This window comes from Scyliorhinus torazame, chromosome 9 (genome assembly GCF_047496885.1).
Source record: "Scyliorhinus torazame isolate Kashiwa2021f chromosome 9, sScyTor2.1, whole genome shotgun sequence".
NCBI classification, from domain to species: Eukaryota; Metazoa; Chordata; class Chondrichthyes; order Carcharhiniformes; family Scyliorhinidae; genus Scyliorhinus; species Scyliorhinus torazame.
The window spans coordinates 187,339,334-187,352,252 of record NC_092715.1 but is presented as its reverse complement, the minus strand read 5'-3'; the positions used below and the strand labels follow the sequence as shown (position 1 = coordinate 187,352,252).

Genomic DNA, 12,919 nt, shown 5'->3' with positions numbered 1-12,919 from the left:
GGCTGTCGTGTTATGTGTGCTGATTTGTCTGTTGGTCTGTCTATCATGATATGTGTGTTTGAATATCATGACATCCCCCTTTTTTTACAAGATTATGTGCCTACGTGGTTATAAATATGAATGTGTCCTGAGTGCAGCTAAAAATGTGTGTGTGCGTGATATTTACAGCAGGTACGTGTGGCGTATCTATATACATGGGGCGATGTCGGGTGTGTCATGCTAACGAGGTTGTACCATAACAAAACAAGAAGAAAAAACTTTGAAGTGTGGTCCGGTCAAACAAGATCTGGAATGATAAAACAGTAACATGTTACAATACAATAGTTTCTAAACTTTAACGTGTGAACAATCTCATAGGCCCAATCTAGTAGGTGTGCGATGAATTCGGGTTGACCGCCTCAAGGTTGAGTCAAGAACCACCGGCTGAGGTGCGAGCCTGGCCACGGGTGGCGACAGAAGTGGCACCGTGTATGGCAGCTCCACGAAGTCACTATCAGGAACCATCGGAGGACGTGGCGTCTGTGTGTGGTTCCGTTGCGAGCGTGGAAGTAGGCGAAAGGCTCGCAGATTGCGCCTACGCACCGATCCATCTGTCATGCGTATCAGGAACGAGGTGGAGTCCTTTTCTTTTTATGTTTGTGGTGGTGCCGTCGGATGGCATCTTGTAGCTGATGGGTCGTTGACATTGAAGAGGTACCATCAACAATATCATTCAAGGTGACGAACGTGCCAGATGTTGAAGTCGGATGAGACTGTGCACGCTGGTTCTGGCCACATGCTGTACTGGAAGGGTGATTCTGCTGAGAAGCGTTGAAGCATGTCGCTTTGGAGACAGAATTGCTGCTCGCATCAATGTCTGGTGATGATGTGAAACTAGAACCTTGCATCTGATAGGAAAACGCTATCTGGCCAGGCTGTGGTGCAGCAAATCCTGGGCAGTAACTAAGGCATCCAGTCTGTAGTGCAGATTGCGCTGGCGGTAGTCCTCCTTCGGTCTTGATTCCATTAGTGGGCAATCCGCAGTGCTGGCCTGTTTGAGAATATGCTGCATAGACTGCTGGCTGCTACAGGCTTGAATACTGGGTCTGTCCGGCATGAGCTGTCATTGGCCGCATTGTCGGTGTGGAACAAATGTGTGGACATAGCTGTGGTGTAAATTGGTGTATTCCTCTTGGACTGTTGCTGCTGCTTGTTTTTGCTGACTCAGTGTGATTGTCACGTGATCCATCTCCTGACATTGTGGCATCTGCTGTCACCCTGAGCGTGCCATCACTGAGGTTGCGACACTGCCTGTCTGGACTAAAGTCTGGCTTACGTGAATCAGAGTCGGCGTTTGGTTGCTCCCCATCTGGAGTCTGGTCTGTTTTTTGTTGATGCTCCCCGTCCGGAGTCTTAGCAGGTTCACTGAAGTCAGCTGAGATTTCTTGAAGCTGCACTTCTGGAGTCGGAACATGCAGGAATGCATTGACTAGTGGAGAGGTTCGAGCAATTGAGTGTGTAAGTAGTGTGCTGTCACCGTAGTTACCAGTGGTCTCACCGTGATCGTCGAGTGCCTCTGTACGCACTAGCTGAGGTCTGTCACTTTGCACCTTTTGCATGGGAAGTGGGATGCTGTCGTCACTCGTTTCACATACTGTGGGTAGATCCTCAGTAGCTGCTTGCTGTTCACTAGGGTTGGGTAAATTATCAGAGTTTTCATCTGGTGGTGCAAACCATGTCGGTGGACTGTCATTGTCTTGCCGTTGTCCTTCATTTGGGCTTTTCTTCTTTGGAATTTTAAATCTTCCCCCAGACGTTGCAGAACCTTGTTCATTTCCCTCAATTTCTCCCATATGTAGGGCATCAAATGTTGGATCCAAAGTTTCTTTCGTCATTGTACTAGTTTCCAAAGAACAGTCCGTTTCAATTTTCTTCTCAGTTACTTCATATGTATCTTTTTCTAATGTACATGCCTTCATAGTCTCTGGGTCTGATTTTGCTGGGACTGGCATAGTCACAGTCTCTCTTTTACTGTTCTCAATTGCCCACATTCTACTCCCCAGACATAAATGCTTACTCTCTAGAGTTAATGTGGTACAATGGATAATCGGGTTGACCTTATCTGCATGTTCACCATCACTGGAAAGCACAATTGGTTCACTTGAAACTGCTGCGGGTTTTAAGTGCTTTGTCTGGCTACTTGATGTCGGTGTCCTCAGGATTCTTGCTCCAATGTTCTGCTCATTTATCAGTGGAGTGTGCATAGGTTCAATGCGATTAATATTCCCCTCAGGGTTTGAAGAGTCATTACTGACTAACTGCTGGCCTCTGAATTTGGGACTTTGCGGTTTTGTGTTGAAGGGAGACAGTTGTCCCTGCTGTAGATATGATTCAGGTTGTGTTATTTCCATTAAATGAGGATCAATGTCTTGTCCATTTTTTCGATCCGTACTAAAACAATGGCAATTCTCAGCCTGCTCCTTGCAAGTTAGACATACAAGTAATTTCTTTAGCAAATCCTCAGCATCCTTCTGTGACTGTGCAGCATTATTAATATCTCTTCGGCGATAATGATCCTGAAGGTCAGCGCATAATCCTTTTTTATTCGGGCTTGGAAGAGGCGATTCCTTTGGCTTGTGTTCATTTGGGCTTGAACAGTCATCAGCGCTGTGCCCGTCATTGTAGCACGAGAGACCGTCATGGTCGTCCTGCTGTGCAGTGGAGCATGGTAGACTGTTATAGCCTTCTTGCTGTTTACGTGAGCATGGCAGACTTGCATCGTCTGCCGCTAGTTGGTCAGAGGAGGTTGCTAGACCCTCATGGTCTTGTTCCTGCAAGGACTGCGCATCGGAGTCATGCGTTTCTGCCATTGTGGAGTCTGTCCACGAGCTTGCTGTGGAGTCTTGTGATACTGGAGTCACTTCTTGTTCCTGCAAGGACTGGGGTGTGGAGTCTTGCATGTCTTCTTTCATAGAGTCGGGAACGCTGAGCGGGACGTGGACCACGCTCTGTGTGGCAGCAGGCCGCTCTCTGTGGGCTTGTACCGCTCTCTGTCTCTTAATTTCAGGCTGCAGCATCATCCTGCACTGATGAGTTGGGACGTCATATCTGCTGGGTTGAAGATCCTCAAATCCGAAAAGAGAATCCGCATAGAACATAGAAAATACAGCACAGAACAGGCCCTTCGGCCCACGATGTTGTGCCGAACCTTTGTCCTAGATTAATCATAGATTATCATTGAATTTACAGTGCAGAAGGAGGCCACCCGGCCCCCCGAGTCCGCACCGGCTCCCAGAAAGAGCACCCCACCCAAACTCAACACCTCCACCCAACACAAAGGGCAATTTTGGACATTAAGGGCAATTTATCATTGGCCAATTCACCTAACCTGCACATCTTTGGACTGTGGGAGGAAACCGGAGCACCCGGAGGAAACCCACGCAGACACGGGGAGGACGTGCAGACTCCGCACAGACAGTGACCCAAGCCGGAATCGAACCTGGGACCCTGGAGCTGTGAAGCATTGTGCTATCCACAATGCTACCATGCTGCACTTAAGAACAAATAAATCTACACTATATCATTTTACCGTAATCCATGTACCTATCCAATAGCTGCTTGAAGGTCCCTAATGTTTCCGACTCAACTACTTCCACAGGCAGTGCATTCCATGCCCCCACTACTCTCTGGGTAAAGAACCTACCTCTGATATCCCTCCTATATCTTCCACCTTTCACCTTAAATTTATGTCCCCTTGTAATGGTTTGTTCCACCCGGGGAAAAAGTCTCTGACTGTCTACTCTATCTATTCCCCTGATCATCTTATAAACCTCTATCAAGTCGCCCCTCATCCTTCTCCGTTCTAATGAGAAAAGGCCTAGCACCCTCAACCTTTCCTCGTAAGACCTACTCTCCATTCCAGGCAACATCCTGGTAAATCTTCTTTGCACCTTTTCCAAAGCTTCCACATCCTTCCTAAAATGAGGCGACCAGAATTGTACACAGTACTCCAAATGTGGCCTTACCAAAGTTTTGTACAGCTGCATCATCACCTCACGGCTCTTAAATTCAATCCCTCTGTTAATGAACGCGAGCACACCATAGGCCTTCTTCACAGCTCTATCCACTTGAGTGGTAACTTTCAAAGATGTATGAACATAGACCCCAAGATCTCTCTGCTCCTCCACATTGCCAAGAACTCTACCGTTAACCCTGTATTCCACATTCATATTTGTCCTTCCAAAATGGACAAGCTGACACTTTTCAGGGTTAAACTCCATCTGCCACTTGTCTGCCCAGCTCTGCATCCTATCTATGTCTCTTTGCAGCCGACAACAGCCCTCCTCACTATCCACAACTCCACCAATCTTCGTATCGTCTGCAAATTTACTGACCCACCCTTCAACTCCCTCATCCAAGTCATTAATGAAAATCACAAACAGCAGAGGACCCAGAACTGATCCCTGCGGTACGCCACTGGTAACTGGGATCCAGGCTGAATATTTACCATCCACCACCAACAGCCCTCCTCACTATCCACAACTCCACCAATCTTCGTATCGTCTGCAAATTTACTGACCCACCCTTCAACTCCCTCATCCAAGTCATTAATGAAAATCACAAACAGCAGAGGACCCAGAACTGATCCCTGCGGTACGCCACTGGTAACTGGGATCCAGGCTGAATATTTACCATCCACCACCACTCTCTGACTTCTATCGGTTAGCCAGTTCGTTATCCAACTGGCCAAATTTCCCACTATCCCATGCCTCCTTACTTTCTGCATAAGCCTACCATGGGGAACCTTATCAAATGCCTTACTAAAATCCATGTACACTACATCCACTGCTTTACCTTCATCCACATGCTTGGTCACCTCCTCAAAGAATTCAATAAGACTTGTAAGGCAAGACCTACCCCTCACAAATCCGTGCTGACTATCCCTAATCAAGCAGTGTCTTTCCAGATGCTCAGAAATCCTATCCTTCAGTACCCTTTCCATTACTTTGCCTACCACCGAAGTAAGACTAACTGGCCTGTAATTCCCAGGGTTATCCCTAGTCCCTTTTTTGAACAGGGGCACGACATTCGCCACTCTCCAATCCCCTGGTACCACCCCTGTTGACAGTGAGGACGAAAAGATCATTGCCAACGGCTCTGCAATTTCATCTCTTGCTTCCCATAGAATCCTTGGATATATCCCGTCAGGCCCGGGGGACTTGTCTATCCTCAAGTTTTTCAAAATGCCCAACACATCTTCCTTCCTAACAAGTATTTCCTCGAGCTTACCAATCTGTTTCACACTGTCCTCTCCAACAATATCGCCCCTCTCATTTGTAAATACAGAAGAAAAGTACTCGTTCAAGACCTCTCCTATCTCTTCAGACTCAATACACAATCTCCCGCTACTGTCCTTGATCAGACCTACCCTCGCTCTAGTCATTCTCATATTTCTCACATATGTGTAAAAGGCCTTGGGGTTTTCCTTGATCCTACCCGCCAAAGATTGTTCATGCCCTCTCTTAGCTCTCCTAATCCCTTTCTGCAGTTCCCTCCTGGCTATCTTGTATCCCTCCAATGCCCTGTCTGAACCTTGTTTCCTCAGCCTTACATAAGTCTCCTTTTTCCTCTTAACAAGACATTCAACCTCTCTTGTCAACCATGGTTCCCTCACTCGACCATCTCTTCCCTGCCTGACAGGGACATACATATCAAGGACACGTAGCACCTGTTCCTTGAACAAGTTCCACATTTCACTTGTGTCCTTCCCTGACAGCCTATGTTCCCAACTTATGCACTTCAATTCTTGTCTGACAACATCGTATTTACCCTTCCCCCAATTGTAAACCTTGCCCTGTTGCACGTACCTATCCCTCTCCATTACTAAAGTGAAAGTCACAGAATTGTGGTCACTATCTCCAAAATGCTCCCCCACTAACAGATCTATCACTTGCCCTGGTTCATTACCCAGTACGAAATCCAATATTGCCCCTCCTCTGGTCGGACAATCTACATACTGTGTTAGAAAAGCTTCCTGGACACACTGCACAAACACCACCCCATCCAAACTATTTGATCTAAAGAGTTTCCACTCAATATTTGGGAAGTTAAAGTCGCCCATGACTACTACCCTATGACTTCTGCACCTTTCCAAAATCTGTTTCCCAATCTGTTCCTCCACATCTCTGCTACTATTGGGGGGCCTATAGAAAACTCCTAACAAGGTGACTGCTCCTTTCCTATTTCTGACTTCAACCCATACTACCTCAATAGGGTGATACTCCTCGAACTGCCTTTCTGCAGCTGTTATACTATCTCTAATTAATAATACCCCCCCCCCCCCCTGCCTCTTTTACCACCCTCCCTAATCTTATTGAAACATCTATAACCAGGGACCTCCAACAACCATTTCTGCCCCTCTTCTATCCAAGTTTCCGTGATGGCCACCACATCGTAGTCCCAAGTACCGATCCATGCCTTAAGTTCACCCACCTTATTCCTGATGCTTCTTGCGTTGAAGTATACACACTTCAACCCATCTCCGTGCCTGCAAGTACTCTCCTTTGTCAGTGTTCCCTTCCCCACTGCCTCACTACATGCTTTGGCGTCCTGAATATCGGCTACCTTAGTTGCTGGACTACAAATCCGGTTCCCATTCCCCTGCCAAATTAGTTTAAACCCTCCCGAAGAGTACTAGAAAACCTCCCTCCCAGGATATTGGTGCCCCTCTGGTTCAGATGCAACCCGTCCTGCTTGTACAGGTCCCACCTTCCCCAGAATGCGCTCCAATTATCCAAATACCTGAAGCCCTCCCTCCTACACCATTCCTGCAGCCACGTGTTCAACTGCACTCTCTCCCTATTCCTAGCCTCGCTATCAGGTGGCACCGGCAACAAACCAGAGATGACAACTCTGTCTGTCCTGGCTTTTAACTTCCAGCCTAACTCCCTAAACTTGTTTATTACCTCCACACCCCTTTTCCTACCTATGTCGTTGGTGCCAATGTGCACCACGACTTCTGGCTGCTCACCCTCCCCCTTAAGGATCCTGAAGACACGATCCGAGACATCCCTGGCCCTGGCACCCGGGAGGCAACATACCTTCCGGGAGTCTCGCTCGCGACCACAGAATCTCCTATCTATTCCCCTAACCATTGAATCTCCTACAACTATTGCTTTTCTATTCTGCCCCCTTCCCTTCTGAGCCCCAGAGCCAGACTCAGTGCCAGAGACCTGGCCGCTAGGGCCTTCCCCCGGTAGGTCATCCCCCCCCAACAGCATCCAAAACGGTATACTTGTTTTGAAGGGGAACGGCCATCAGGGATCCCTGCACTGTCTGCCTGTTTGTTTTTTTCCCCCTGACTGTAACACAGCTATTCTTGTCCTGTACCTTGGGTGTGGTTACCTCCTTGTAACTCTTCTCAATCACCCCCTCTGCCTCCCGGATGATCCGAAGTTCATCCAGCTTCAGCTCCAGTTCCCTAACACGGTCTTTGAGGAGCTGAAGTTGGGTGCACTTCCCGCAGGTATAGTCAGCGGGGACACCGGTGGTATCCCTCACCACCCACATCCTACAGGAGGAGCATGCAACTGGCCTAGCCTCCATCCCTTCTTACCTGACAGAATATAGCTGCCCTGTGGACTAACATCTGCGTCAGATTCAACGTGGGGGTCGCCAATGTTGAACACAAAAGGTTCGTCCGAGTCATTGTCGTATTGGACCACGGAGCTGTCATTGGGCTTGCGAGGTCCAGAAAAAATGTAAAGATCGGTATCGAAGTATTCAAGGTCGGAATCATCGGTTTGTGCGTAGGTAACTGCTTGTTGCAGGGTTCTTCGGAGGTTAAATTCATTTCCTGGTTCAATTTGAGGCATTGTGCTGTCATTCCAGGTGAAGAAAGGTTGTTTTACAGCTTTAACAGATTTTTGTTTTTTTGATTTGGGACGTTTCCCCTTTAAATTGGATTTGGGATGTTTCCCCTTTAAATTGGTGCGGTCTGGGGCCTCTGATGTCATGACGCGCGTGACGTAGCACGGAGGAAGCGATTGCGCATGTGCAGATCACTGTTCCTTTACCGATGGCCGTTTTCTTGTTTGCGCATGCGCAGCGTCTCGCGCATGCGCAGACAAAACTTCCGGTTCTGCACACTTCTCGCGCAACTGTGCTAGTGTAATACCATTAGCAAGATGGCCGCCGAACTCGACCCAAATCTCTCTCAGGTCCGGGATTTCGGCCTCCGGGATCCCGGCCACCAGGTGAGTACTGCCACTTTTCTTACCTTTCCTTGCCGATTGGAGTGTGTTTGCTTCACAGTATTTGGCGAATTTGTCCAGGACTGCCTGGAAATCGTATCTGTTTTGCCCCTTGGAGAACTTGAATTTTTGAAGATTTCTTCTGCTCTTGCACCGGCGATGGTGAGGAGAAACGCTATTTTTTCATCATCGGCCAGGTCTTTGAGTTCGGCTGCCACCAGGAAGAATTCAAACGCTTGCCGGAATCGCTGCCAGTTTTCGCGGAGATCCCCGTGGCACTGGAGCGGCTGCGGAACCGGGAGCTCGTACATCTTGCCTGGGTATTGCTGGTTGTCTCTGTACGCTGGGGTATGCCGGCAGGTATCGATCCACTCCTGTACCATGTGGTGTTGGGTGTTCTGAGGAGCAGATGAAACAACACGGTTGTATTTGGTACAACGCTGTTTTATTTCAACTTGTTATTTACAGTTCTGTCTTGATACTCTGCACGTGGTGACTCCCTGTGTGTGATGTTAATCAGGTCCTGTCCTTCTCCTGGTCTCCAGATCTACTGGCCACCAGGTGTCGTGTTTCTTCTCTTATACTGTCTCTGTCCTTGTCTGTGATTGGCTGTCGTGTCATGTGTGCTGATTTGTCTGTTAGTCTGTCTATCATGATGTGTGTGTTTGAATATCATGACAACCCCGAAGACCGTCACCAGTGGGCATGGCTCCACCCTCACTCCCACAACCCTGGACATGGCTTCAAAAAAGGTGGTCCAGTACCCGACAAGTTTGGGACAGGCCCAGAACATGTGGGTGTGGTTGGCTGTGACTCCCTGGCACCATTCACATTTGTCTTCCACCTCCAGAAATAACCTGCTCATGCGTGTTCTGGTCAAGTGCGCCCTGTGCACTATCTTTATAATCTTTATTCTTGCCCCAAGTAGGCTTACATTAACACTGCAATGAAGTTACTGTGAAATGTCCCTAGTCGTCTGGCGCCTGTTCGGGTACACAGAGGTCGAATCCAGAATGTCCAATCCACCTAACAAACACATCATTCAGGACTTATGGGAGGAAACCGGAGCACCCGGAAGAAACCCACGCAGGCATGGGGAGAATCTGCAGACTCCGCACAGACAGTGACCCAAGCTGGGATTCAAACCTAGGACTGTGGCGCTGTGAAGCAACAGTGCTAACCACTGCGCTACCGTGCCACCTTCTGGTTGAAACACGAAATCAGACCCTTGACTTTCTAATGCACTCCTGGCTGCCCTCCCACATTCTATCCTCCATAAACTGTGAAGCAACAGTGCTAACCACTGTACTACCATGCCGCCCATAGCTGTGATAGGCTCTAGCCCTGCGCATGAGGTGGAGTTTGCCCTACGCAGTGCTTTGATCCAGAGTCCTCCCCCTATCTCCAGGCCCAGCTCCTCCTCCCACTTTTCCCGTGTCTCAACCAGCTGGGCCCTTACCTTCTCTAGCAGTCGTCTGTATGTGTCGACACTGTTACTATCCCCTAACTCGCCCGATGCTAGCAGTCTGTCCAATAGGGCGTGTCCGGGTAGTTGGGGGAACATTGCGGTCTCCTTGCAGAGGAAGTTCCTCAGTTGCAGGCTTTGAAGCTTGTTGCCTTTTGAGAGCTGGAGCTTTTCTGTTAGGTCCCCCCAGAGCGGTTACTCTGCCGTCTACTTTGAGGTGCCCTACTATCAGTACCCCTTCATCCTGTCTCCACATCTTAAAGGAGGTGGTTTATGTTATTTGCAGATGGGGGCCATAGCAGACATTCCACCAAGATTAAAATGGTGCCTGAGCTGTTTCCAGGTCCTTTGCATGGCCACCACCACTGGGTCTCTAGAGTACTTGGCTGGGGGAAATGGGAGTGGGGCCGTGGCCAGTGTTCAAAGAGATGTCCCCATACAGGAGGTCTCCTCCATTCACTCCTATTCTGCCTCTGGCGCTTTCACTCTTTTAGTTTATCTATCTTGGTGAAGAAGGCCGAGGAAATGAAGATTGGGAGGAATCTTGGCACACACTAATTTTTATTATCTGCACTTTTCCCACCAGGGAGAGCGGGAGCAAGTCCCATCTCCACAAGTCTCTCTTCACCTCTTTCACTCGGCTCAACACATTCCACTTATGGATCCATGTCCAATCGTGGGCTACTTGGATCGCCATTAGCTGTCTGCACTTGACAAATCAGTCTGATCTTCCACGACTACTCTGGCATGCAATGCGCCAGGGGCTTCGCCAGGACTTTAGCATCACTGTTCAGGGGTGAGATGGGTCTGTATGACTCACGCTCCATTGGGTCTGTGCCTTTTTTGAGATCAGCGATATTGAGGCCTGTGCCAGCATGGAAGGCAGGGCCCCGCTCAACAGCGAATCAGGGCCAGTGCTGCCACAATCATTTTTATAGAAGTCCACCAGGAACCCGTCTGGACCCAGTGCCTTTCCCAACTGCATGGAGTTGATGCTCTCCATGACCTCCCCCAGACATACCACTGGTACCAGTCCCTGTGATGCACGATCAATCACTACTGAAGCGAGATTGTAGTCCAATTGAAGGCTTTAATGAACAAGTAGTTACCCCAGCAGCTCCGGTACAGAATGACTGCTGTGGGTGAAACACAGACCCTTATGCTCCGCCTGCTGGGCGGAACCAGCAGGCAGGTTCCATCACTCATACTACAGTATAAGGTACATCCCACCTAGGTACCGCGATACCCCTAATATAGCCTCCCACACCCTGTTTCTTTTCCTCCCCCATAACTGGTATGTCCAGCCCATCGACAAACCGTTTCATTTTCGAGTCTCCCTCCAGGGGCTCAGAGGGGTACAGCTCCCAGTAGAAGGTCGCAAAGGCCTCATTGATCTAATTTGGCGCTGCGACTAGCCTGCCATTCCCATCGCTCACCTGCGCTATTTCCGTCGTGCCTGCTGCTTTCTCAGCTGGTGAGCCAGTAGGTGACTGCCCTTGTCTCCATGCTCCCGTATTTGGTGGAGTTGGTCCCTCCTTTCCCAGTGGAGAGCAGGTCAGAATCAGAATCACAGAATACTACAGTGCAGAAGAGGCCCTTCGGCCCATGGAGACTGCATGAACGCATGAAAGGCCCTGACTTGCCCACCTAATGCCATTTGCCAGCACTTGGCCCATAGCCTTGAATGTTATGGCGTGCAAAGTACTCATTCAGGTACCTTTTTAAAGGATATGAAGCATCCCGCCTCCACCACCCTCCCAGGCAGTGCATGCCAGACCATCACCACACTCTGGGCAACAAGGTTTTACTCAAATACCCCCTAAACCCCCCACCCCTCATTTTGAACTTATGTCCCCTCGTAACTGACCCTTCAATTAAAGGGAACAGCTTTACCCTATCCACCCTGTCCAAGCTCCTCATAATTTGTCTACCTCAATCAGGTCACCCCTCAGTCTTCTCTGCTCCAAAGAAAACAACCCAAGCCTATCCAACCTCTCTTCATAACTTACATGTTCCATCCCAGGTACCATTCTGGTGAATCTTCTCTGCACCCCCTCCAGTGCAATTACATCCTTCCTATAATGTGGCGACCAGAATTACACCATGTACTCCAGCTGTGGCCTCACCAAAGTTCTATGCAGCTCTATCATGACCTCCATTTGTAATCTTTTCCTGTCCCAGGGAGTGCAGCCAAATGACCTGCATCCCAGAAAAGACCCTTGACCTGAGCCCCCCCCAGCCCATCCAGCACAAGCTCCCCTGACCCCACCTCCCATGAAGGACCCCTCGCAACCCTGGTGGCAATTGTTGGGAGGTTACTTAACCACCTTGCCATCCCTCAGACTGCAAGGTGCTAGGTTGGCACTGCCAAGGGGCGAGGCATGAAGGGAGTACTGGGGGTAGAGTGGGGCGGTGGCTGAAAAAGGCGTCTAGGGGTCTGAAAGGGGTTCTTAAGTCCTTGTCAGTGAGTTGGGTGGCAGTGGTAGTAGGGGGTGAGTGTAGTGCCCTGCCAGCGATCTGGTGGGAGATGGGTGGGGGGCTAGCTGAAGTACTTTTTTGAAATCAGAGTGCCCTTTAAAAATTGGCGCTCTGATCTTAGAGGTGCGGGACCTGTCAGAGAGATTAGGTCCCGCCCTTTCCCTTGCAGCGTGGACCATTGTGTGCCATTGAATGGCATGGGAAAGCCAATTCAGCTAAAAATAATTTCCAAGCGCCACAGCATGGCACATCGGGGTCATTCCTAGCACCAGCGGGAATCACTTTGGTTTTCCCGCTGGAGGGAGCACTTCGTCACCCATTAACTTGGGTTCAGAGTGGAGTGTGTATTAGACCACAGTCACCTTGTGTGCTTAAATTGGACATTTGTGTTCATGAGACCATTGTAGCTTATGATGTACTTTGTAATCCATGTTAAACTTTAAATCAGTGTGTTTGTTAGGCTAAGAAGGGAGTAAAGGAGTATTATTTTACAATCCAACTTTTCATGTTTAATAAATGCTTTTTGTTGTTAAAACTAATTAGCAGTCCTGTGATTCTGTACCTCCATGTTTTCGAAAAGAAAAGTTGCAGCCTTTTGAACCACGGTTCCATTCTTGGACCTTCCTGTCCTGTTATAACATTAACTGGGATCGTAACAAATTGCAAGAGTGATCTTACTGATCACTGTGTGATTTTGCATCATTTTGCATTAAAGCAGACTGCCGTGGTCAACTTGCCTTCTGAT

At 48.9% G+C, this 12,919-nt stretch overlaps 1 protein-coding gene across 1 annotated transcript in view; it reads left to right on the top strand.

Annotated features, from left to right (window-relative positions):
• Positions 1 to 12,919, top strand: part of glis3 (GLIS family zinc finger 3) — an 896,860-nt gene that overhangs the window by 387,898 nt on the left and 496,043 nt on the right. The window lies entirely within an intron of this gene.